The following is a 9,271-nucleotide window of genomic DNA, read 5'->3' on the forward strand; positions in this document are numbered from 1 at the left end:
AATACTAGTAAACCCTGAGTTCTACTTTTTTCTTTTTTGCAGTGTCCCGAATGCATGAGAACAAGTTTCAGACAGTTTAAGGGTTAGCTCCCCCCAAAATAATGACAAAATTTTTTTTTGACATTGTTCCCGATCAATAAGAAATTCACAGAAAACAAGATATTTTTAATAAAATCTGAGAGATTTCAAAGCCTACTTATTCCAAACTCATGTTCACAGCATTCAAATTTGATCAGAGGAGCCAATGAGCTAATTATTTGAGCATCTACCAGAACCAGTGATCCGAATGTCTATCTATATTCTGTATTTGCGTTTTTAATTCAGGTTCATTTAAATCAAAAATATTTAAACACAAGTGAACGAAACTAAATGAGGTGTAAATCAGGTATTGCTTTTGTGGTGCAGATGGTCATGTTGTCAAATGTGTTTAAGCAGCCAGAAAAGTCCATCTCATTTTAAATATAATTGTTTGGTTTGAATAATAATGATATTATTAATAATAAACATTTTAATTGAAAAGCACATTGCTTTTTTTAATGGTTCATTAATTTCTTAATGTATATTTTATGGTTACCAGAGCGGAAACAAAAGCTTCTGCTCCCAATAATTGTCTGTTGTTTCCTTTTATGTTCCTAAATTGTGTTTTTGTTACAACATTAGATCAAAACATCAGAAAAAGACCATAAAGAAAAAAAAAAAAAAATATATATATATATATATATATATATATATATATATATATATATATATATATATATATATATATATATATATATATATATATATATATATGTATATATATATACACACACACACACATTATGTTTTATTAAAACTAATATTTATTAATTTATTTATATAAAAAAAATTACTTCAAGTACAAATTCCCACTATTAATACCGGCTTAATGATTACTGTTAATTAAATTATAACTTAACTTATTAAATGATTATTAAGATATTCACTGTTTCCCTACTTATAAAGTATTATCTTATTCTACATCCTTAATCCTACAAGATACCTAAAACCTAACCTTAACAACTAATAGTATCCAGTAAATTAGTAGTTTAATGAGCTAAATGTAATGCTTAATAGTGAGAACCTTGAAATAGAGTGCGACTCAAAAGAGACAGAATAAATTGTGTGATCTGAACAACTAAAACATCTCAACACCAGGGCCTTGGATCAAACAATTCAATTCGTATAACATTTCCATTTAACAAGCATTTTGGATGATCATCATCTAGAAAAACAAATCTCTCAGAGCTCATATAAAATATCTTTGCATTCTAAAGATGAATAAAAGGCTCAATGGTTTGTAAAAGACGATTAAATGATTCAAATTAGGGGTGAACTCTCTCTAACAACTTCCACACTGTAAAGAAATCTGGTTGCCTTAAATTTTTAATCTGAAAAAAATTAACCTCATGAGTCCATTGAATTTATATTACGTTAAGCTGACTTAAAACAGATTGCGTAACTGATCAAATTAAGTTATAACATGATTAACTTAGTTTAATAAGTTACAAAGAACTAAGACATATGCGGTCATAACTAATAGATCAAATACAGTGCAGGATTGTTTTATCGAAAATGTTGAAGAAAGAGGATCTTTAGCACATGAAACATTTCTCAAAAATCCCTTTCATATTGAACAGAAAAATGCAACTTGTCTCCACTGACAAAGTGGAACGTAGATGAGAAACAAACAGAATGTGGACTGTGGAAACCACAAAAACAACAAGCCGCACTGTAGAAACATTTTTGCCCAATCTGTCCAAGTGTTAAAGAATACATCCAAGTAAATAAAATAAACTAAATCCTCTCCTCGTCATAAATGACCTCGCTCCCTGACATCCTGAATGCATTCTTTTTAAAACACAATCCTCCAGCCATCTGAGAGGCAGATGAAGAAAACGATGCTATTAAAAAAGGTTATTGCTTTTTGCATATTACACAGTGGAGACATGTTGGAAGTGGATGGAAGACTTCAAGATTTCCTTTTTCTTCAAAATCTCTAGGTTGAGCTCAGTGTTCATAAACTACCTGAAGTAAGTCGACAGTTTTCAACAGTTTCAAAAGGACGAGCTGCACAATCAAAAAGTAGTCCAACAGCCTTTCCCTGTAAACACTTCTTTTTTGATTAGCGTGCGTGGCACAAACTGAACCGGTGTTGCATGAACAAAAGTGAGTGAGTGAGAATATGGACCATGGGTATCTAGGTCAGTTGGCGGAGTACGGCTCAATTAGTACAGTTCATTAAATCATTTACAAGAGTACTTTAACCCCATATCACCGATTAAACGTCAGCTTTTTTTCTTTTTCTTTTTTTTTTTTTTGCTTACACGTTATAAAAACCAAAAAGAAACCTGACCAGTCGTAAAAGCACCATTACAGGGGAAACACATCCCGAGCGAAGTTAAAAACTCAAATATTTGAGGCCTTATGAATCCCAGAAGTTGGGAGCATTACATGGTCGATTATTCCCTTATGGAATACATTTAATTATTATTATTTTTAAAAAGTTCTTAAGTGCATGCCTGGTGAAATATCACAAAAAGAGATAGCTATAAATGAAGAAGGAAAAAAAAAAATCACTTTCAAGTTTTGTAGTTTTTGTATTATAACGTGGAGGGCACCATGCAAATCTACTCGAACAATAAGTGGGCCGGCATGCATATTTCCCCCTGTAGACCAAACAATATACATAATACAGCGATCTGCTAATCATTCTGATGAGATTACAGCCAAGCACAAAAAAAAAAAAAGAAATTAGGGTTTTTTCCCCCCCAAAAGCAAGCTTCTGCAATTCGAAGCTGTTTGATTGTCCTGTTTTATTAATATTCAGCATATACACTCTGTCGAGCTGCATAATGATTTAGATGCGAAAATCTCTGTTGCTTTAATGCATAACAATCCCCCATGAATGGGATGTTTCACCTATAGAAATGAGAAAAAAAAAAAACTATGAAGACAGAACCCTTACTGCATGTCTTATGAATGAACAGGCATATTGCTTTTGCATATTGCCATCAGTTCAATATGTATACAAAATACCAGATACATTGATACATCCAAACATAACAAACAATTCTGCCCACTTTGAAGGAAACCCTCATCTCATTTCCATAATCTTGCATGGCAACAACAACAACAAAAAAAGACCTGCAGCGAAAGTGACTCGCATTTAAAAGTTTGGGGTCGGTACAATTTTTGGGAAAACATTTTTCATCTTTTTTTACTTTGCTTTTATAAAAACTAAAGTACACTCGCAGAAATAAAGGTACGCCTTTACTGAGCGTAACTGGGGTGGTACCTTTTTAAAAGGTACAAATGTATACCTAAAAAGGTCGATATTAATATACCTCAAGGGTACATATTGGTACCTAAAAAGTACAAAATTGTTCCTCTTAAATTTTTTAGGTACTAATATATACTTTTGAGGTTTCAATATGGACCCTTTAAGTACAAATGTGAAGCTTTTGAAAAGGTACCATCCCAGTGACAGCTCGCATACCTTTATTTCTGAGAGTGTTACTAGGGTGTTGTTTTTACAACGTAAAATTTCATTTAAATTTAAAATGTTATTTATTCCTGTGGCGACAAAGATTTAATTCAGCAGTTTTTACCCAGTCTTTAGTGTCACATGTAGGCATGGGACGATAGCCATTTTCAAGGTATACAGCGGTTTGGAAAAGTTCAAAATGTTATCTTATACCGTTCCTATGTTATGTGTAAGATTTTTTTCATCTTCAGCATAACAGTATCTCCAGCAGAAAATATATCAAAAAATGCAATTTTAAATTGTAAAGAAATCTGTTTTTAAACAAATTAAGACAGAAGTCAATGATTCATTGAAATTATTTAGCTTCCAAAATGTTTTGAACGTTTCTCAAAATAAAAGTTGCTCAGTGCTCAGCATAAATAAGTAAACCCCATTATAAAAATTAATATTTTTATATTATTATTTCTTAGTGAATGTAGGCAATGTCTTTCGGTGCATTTAAACAAAACAAATTTATTAAACAGATATATTTATTTAAAACTATTTTAGTCACCAAATTGTTTAGAAATTGACAGATAACACAAATAAATTCAAGCAAAATATTGCAAAAAAAAATTACATATATATATATATATATATATATATATTTTTTTTTTTTGCTTCTCTTGATTTTTCCTTTTTTTTTTAAAAATAGTATTTAATAATTTTCTTTAACTTAATTTTAGGTGTACTAGTTTTTGGACCATTATCGTAAGTTATTTAGTAAGGTCCAGATTTATCTTTAGTACTGACTAATCTAATGTATATGCACAAATATAATATTGTATAGCTTCTTATTAAAAATATGAATTTAAAAAAGATTGAGGGGTGTACTTATACAGTTGAAGTCAGAATTATTAAAACCCATGAATTATTAGACCCCTGTTTATTTTTCTCCCCAATTCCTGTTTAACAGAAAGATTTTTTTGAGCACATTTCTAAACATAGTTTTATAACTCATTTCTAATAACTGATTCATTTTATCTTTGCCATGATGACAGTGAATAATGTTTTACTAGATTTGTTTTTACTAGATTTTTAAAGACACTTCTATACAGCTTAAAGTGACATTTAAAGGCTTAACTAGGTTAATTAGGTTAACTAGGCAGGTTAGGGTAATTAGGCAAGTTATTCGTTATTATAAGTTATAGCAATGGTTTGTTCTGTAGACTATCGAAAATAAAGCTTAAAGGGGCTAATAATAATAAACCAATTAAATTACTATCTTAAAATGTATTTTTTTTTTTATTTAAAGCTGCTTTTATTCTAGCCATAATAAAACAAATAAGACTTTCAACAGGTGAAACTTGACTTTAACTTGCTCTGTTAAATATCATAATATTTAAAAAAAAGAAAATCAAAGGGGGGCTTATAATTCTGACTTCAACTGTATACGCTGAGCACTGTATATAGTGTTCAAAGGGGGATTTTTTTATTATTTTATTTATTTATTTTTTACCCAGAAATTTAAAAAGAATATATTTTAGGGCCTTAACCAAAATACAGTGAAACTGCGAGACCGTGAACTTTTTATCCAAGGTTATCATACTGTCAGAATCTTATATCGGTCCATGCTTTGTCACATTTTACCTTCAGAAATCATTCCAATATGAAGGGTTTTTAAAATATATATAAAAAAAAAAAAAAATAGCTGTCCTGCTTAACTTCAACGCAACCTGTATTGTATTTCTATTATAAAGGTTACTTTGCTCAATACAAAGTATCATTTCTGAATACAAATATAACACCTTAAGAATATTATTAATAAAATCTATAATCATACTGACCCCAAAGTAGTGTAGCCTATATTTCAGAACAAGGCACCGGTCAATTAACGTCCTTAACAAAACTTGTCAGTGTTTGTACCATCATCTACAAATAACATCCACAGTCTGTCCATCAAAATGCTTACAGCTTCATTCAGTGTAAAACATCAGCGTAGCAAAACCTTTCATTCGAGTACATCTACCGAACACCAATGTGTGTAACAAACGACAGCCGATGCTAGAAAACCCCGACAGGTGTTAGAGCCAGCATGAGGCTGGGAAATTACATGAAAAAGATCCACCTCTAACATGGATTCATTTGTTCCAGGGCTTGGTTTTGGTCTCCCTCTCATGTCTGCTGTGCAACACACTACACAAACCCTTTACAATTTTTTGGTTTGCTCTTTGGTTAGTGGCCAAAGTCTAGATGAACGGGTACTATTTTGTTAAGGAACCGAGCACATCTAAATATTTCCAGGAAACAATCCAGTCAGGCTTACAATTTTTTTTTTAAAAGGACATACATGTGACATCTCATGTCACAGAACCACACCACACATGCTCTGTCAGTAGTACAGGGTGTTTGCATTCAGAGTTTTGGCTCTTGTTAACTGCAATAGAATGATCACATTTGGCTCATTGTTCAAAACTGCCATGAACTGATTCAAAGCTCTGAGAAGGTTCGTTCTCAATCATCTGCCAGTGATATAAGCACATGAAGAGATTTTAAATGGCACGTCTAGACTTTAGACAATCTAAAATAAAAAATAAAAAAATAAAATAAAATATACTGAATTTAAAAGGAACTCTCCACTTTTATTATTTATTTGGAAATAGGCTCATTTTAAACTTCTCCTACAAACAGTTTTACCAATTTTGAATCTATCCAGCTGATCTCCACGTCTGACGAGACCACTATAAGCTCAGCATAGAACATTAAATCGGATTAGGACATCTCGATAAAAAAAGTTTTAATAATTTTCCCATTTAAAGCTTGACATCTCTGTTGTTATTTTGTGTACTAAGACTAATGAAAATGAAAGGTTGCTATTTTCTAGATCAATATGAATAGAAACTACAGTGCTCAGCATTTGAAGTTAGAACTATTAGCCCCCCTGAATCATTAGCCCCCTGTTTATTTTCTTCCCCAATTTCTGGGGGGAAGAGAAAACATCAAGAGAAGAAAACAATTTAAAAGTTGTTTTGTAGGTTGTAATTTTTTTTTTTGCAATATTTTGCTTGAATTTAATTGTATTATCTTTCAATACTTAATTATGCTGAGCACTGTATACTCTCATTCAAGAAATGTTGAAATTAGTCCCTAGCTATGCAACAGTGTGACTTAATATAAAGCTTGTCGTATCAACTTAAAAAAAAAAAAAAGTAACTTTCCTTTTTCCAATTATTAAATCTCTTTAATTTAAGTAAAGTGCTATTTGGGGGATTATGGCTACCCAAACTAAAAAGCTTTACAAATCCACATGCAGAGGTTTAAATGCAAAAGATGGTAATAATGTAAAAGAAAACCCTTAGAATTTTCATAAAACACTGTTGAAAGCGAGTAAAATAATTGTATATGTTGTCTGAGTTATATTAAACCCCTTCAAAAAAATGTTGTTTTGTTTTTGGCAAATTTGAAAGTGAACATTTTAGGTTCTGTGTGGTCTAGGTTGCTGTAATTAATTTTGTTTGTTCCTGCACAAGTCAGTAATCATAGGAAAAAAAAATTAAAAATGTCTATCATAATCTAAGCAAAAGTTATTCTATGCCAACTGATAAGAGAACAAAATCACTGATGGGGGTATTAGGCCAGTACGTACCTTTAAAATCTAAAGAATGCTGAAGTAAATGACGTCAAGGATTCAGTACCAGGACCCAGAGTTTAAGAGGTTAAAATTTGAGCAAGATGCTAATGGTCAGACCAGGAGATCGGCTGAATGACGTAATAAATAGTAAAACTCAACTATTTAACTGTAGTGGGGTTTGTAAAACGAGTCTATTTTCAAATTTAAAAAGTGAAGTGTTCGTTTAAAGGTAGAAAAGAAGGCTCTTTCCTTTCTTTTTTCATCAGTGCTAAAGTTACATTTGAAATCTTAAAATACTTTAACTGATATAATAATATATATGAAATATAAAAAAAAAAAAAAAAAGAAAGAAAGTGACTGTCTGCAACACTACAAAAACTGAAAATGAAAACAGACAAGCACCATAATGTAAGTCACTTATGTATTTCAACATATATTCAGAAACAAGGTGTGGTACTGGTGTTAACAGAATTAAGAAGCCGTCTTGGTTGGATTATAATGCAGTCTTTGAAAAAAAAAAAGGCAATGCTGGTTATGCTAATTATCATTGACTGTTAAACTGAATTTATGGAGGGTGTGGTAAAGTAAATATTCAAATGGCAAGACAAGCATACTTGAAAGGACTTGAATCTTGTGAGAAAGAGGCAAGTTTTAATCTGCCTGAGCATCAACAGCGATAAATCAAATATACTGCAGACAGTCAGATGCTCGACTGTAGTGACGAGTATAAAATACAAGTTTTGCGTACTGCTCACAATGCAGCGCCATCTTAGTTGTTTAAAAAAAAAAAAAAAAAAAACATAAGACAGTGTGCGGTGATAAAAAAAAAAAAGATATCTAAAATTGGCATGAAACAACAAGAAGACTTTTTCAATCACAGATCAAGAAAAAAACATGAAATAAAAAAAGTGTGAGGTATGAGGTTTTGCACCAGTTATATAACAGTGAAAATGGATAGGAAGAGATACTGTCCAGGGCCCCCTTTTCACAATATTCAACACATAAAAGTGCCCACAGCAGAGGTACTGACACTGCAGGTTTATCTTATTACTTCTCTATTGTAGTATGAAACCTTACACTAAACCTCCAACATAAAAAAAAACAGCTCTGTACTATTTAACATAAAAAAGCATACCGGCAGTAAGCGAATCTTCATCAATTGCTCATTTTTGTATGAAAACACGATAGGTTTTGGTCTGTAAATCAACAGATGCGTTAAGTGTGAGAAGCCAAAGAGAGCTTCTTATCACAGCTGTCTTACTGGAAAAAGAAAGAGAAAAAGAAAGAAAGAGAGATAAGCTCTATTAACCCAGCTAAACACAAGAAGAGCATTTGAAATCTTAACCGACAATCAAGTGTGGACATTAACTCTATAAATATTTCACCATGAACTTGTTTTCCCCCTTTTTCCGATTATGGTATGGCCCTAAGACTATTTTAATAACTTGCATGACTCCTTTAATGACTCCTTCGCCACTTTTAGAAATGCCTTTACAATTATGCTATTGTAGAATTTTAGTTTCATTTTAAAGGCACACCCTTCCCATATTTTTCCACACAAAAAAAAACAAAACTTACTTTTGGTGAAGATTCAAAAGAGCAAAAGAAACCAAAAAGCAAGAAAGAACTTGGCACAAACAGTCAAAAATTTTGATTTGACTTAACATTCCTTAATTGAATAATATTGTTGACTATGCTGATACTCAAGCACTAATATGTGACTATGCTGTTGAGATTTTACCTTAAACCAAAAGGATAGAGTTACTGAAAGTGCAGAATGACAGACTGTGATTTTAGGAAGAATATGGCAACATAACAAACAAAAGATGAAAATAAAACATCATGTTCTGTAGTGGATCCTTGATCCTGACAATACACCACAGGTATACCAGCAATTTTCCCATAGGCATGGCCGCTAGAGAAAACTGACAAAGAATTCTAAATTCATACAATCACTAAGGAATATTTCACTGAAGTATCAAGCCTTGGTAAAGTGGAGATGTTTTGTTCAGGGGTTTCGCCTCTGCATTCATGTAAACCCTTTGATAACAAAACAAACATGACTATTTTGAGAGAAGCCTCTTCTCCTCCTTTCAGGTTCTTTGCTATGAGGTAAAACCTGGCTGGAGTTGACAACAAGCTACAAATACTGTCAA

The sequence above is a fragment of the Danio rerio genome, chromosome 8 (genome assembly GCF_049306965.1).
Source record: "Danio rerio strain Tuebingen ecotype United States chromosome 8, GRCz12tu, whole genome shotgun sequence".
NCBI lineage: Eukaryota > Metazoa > Chordata > Actinopteri > Cypriniformes > Danionidae > Danio > Danio rerio.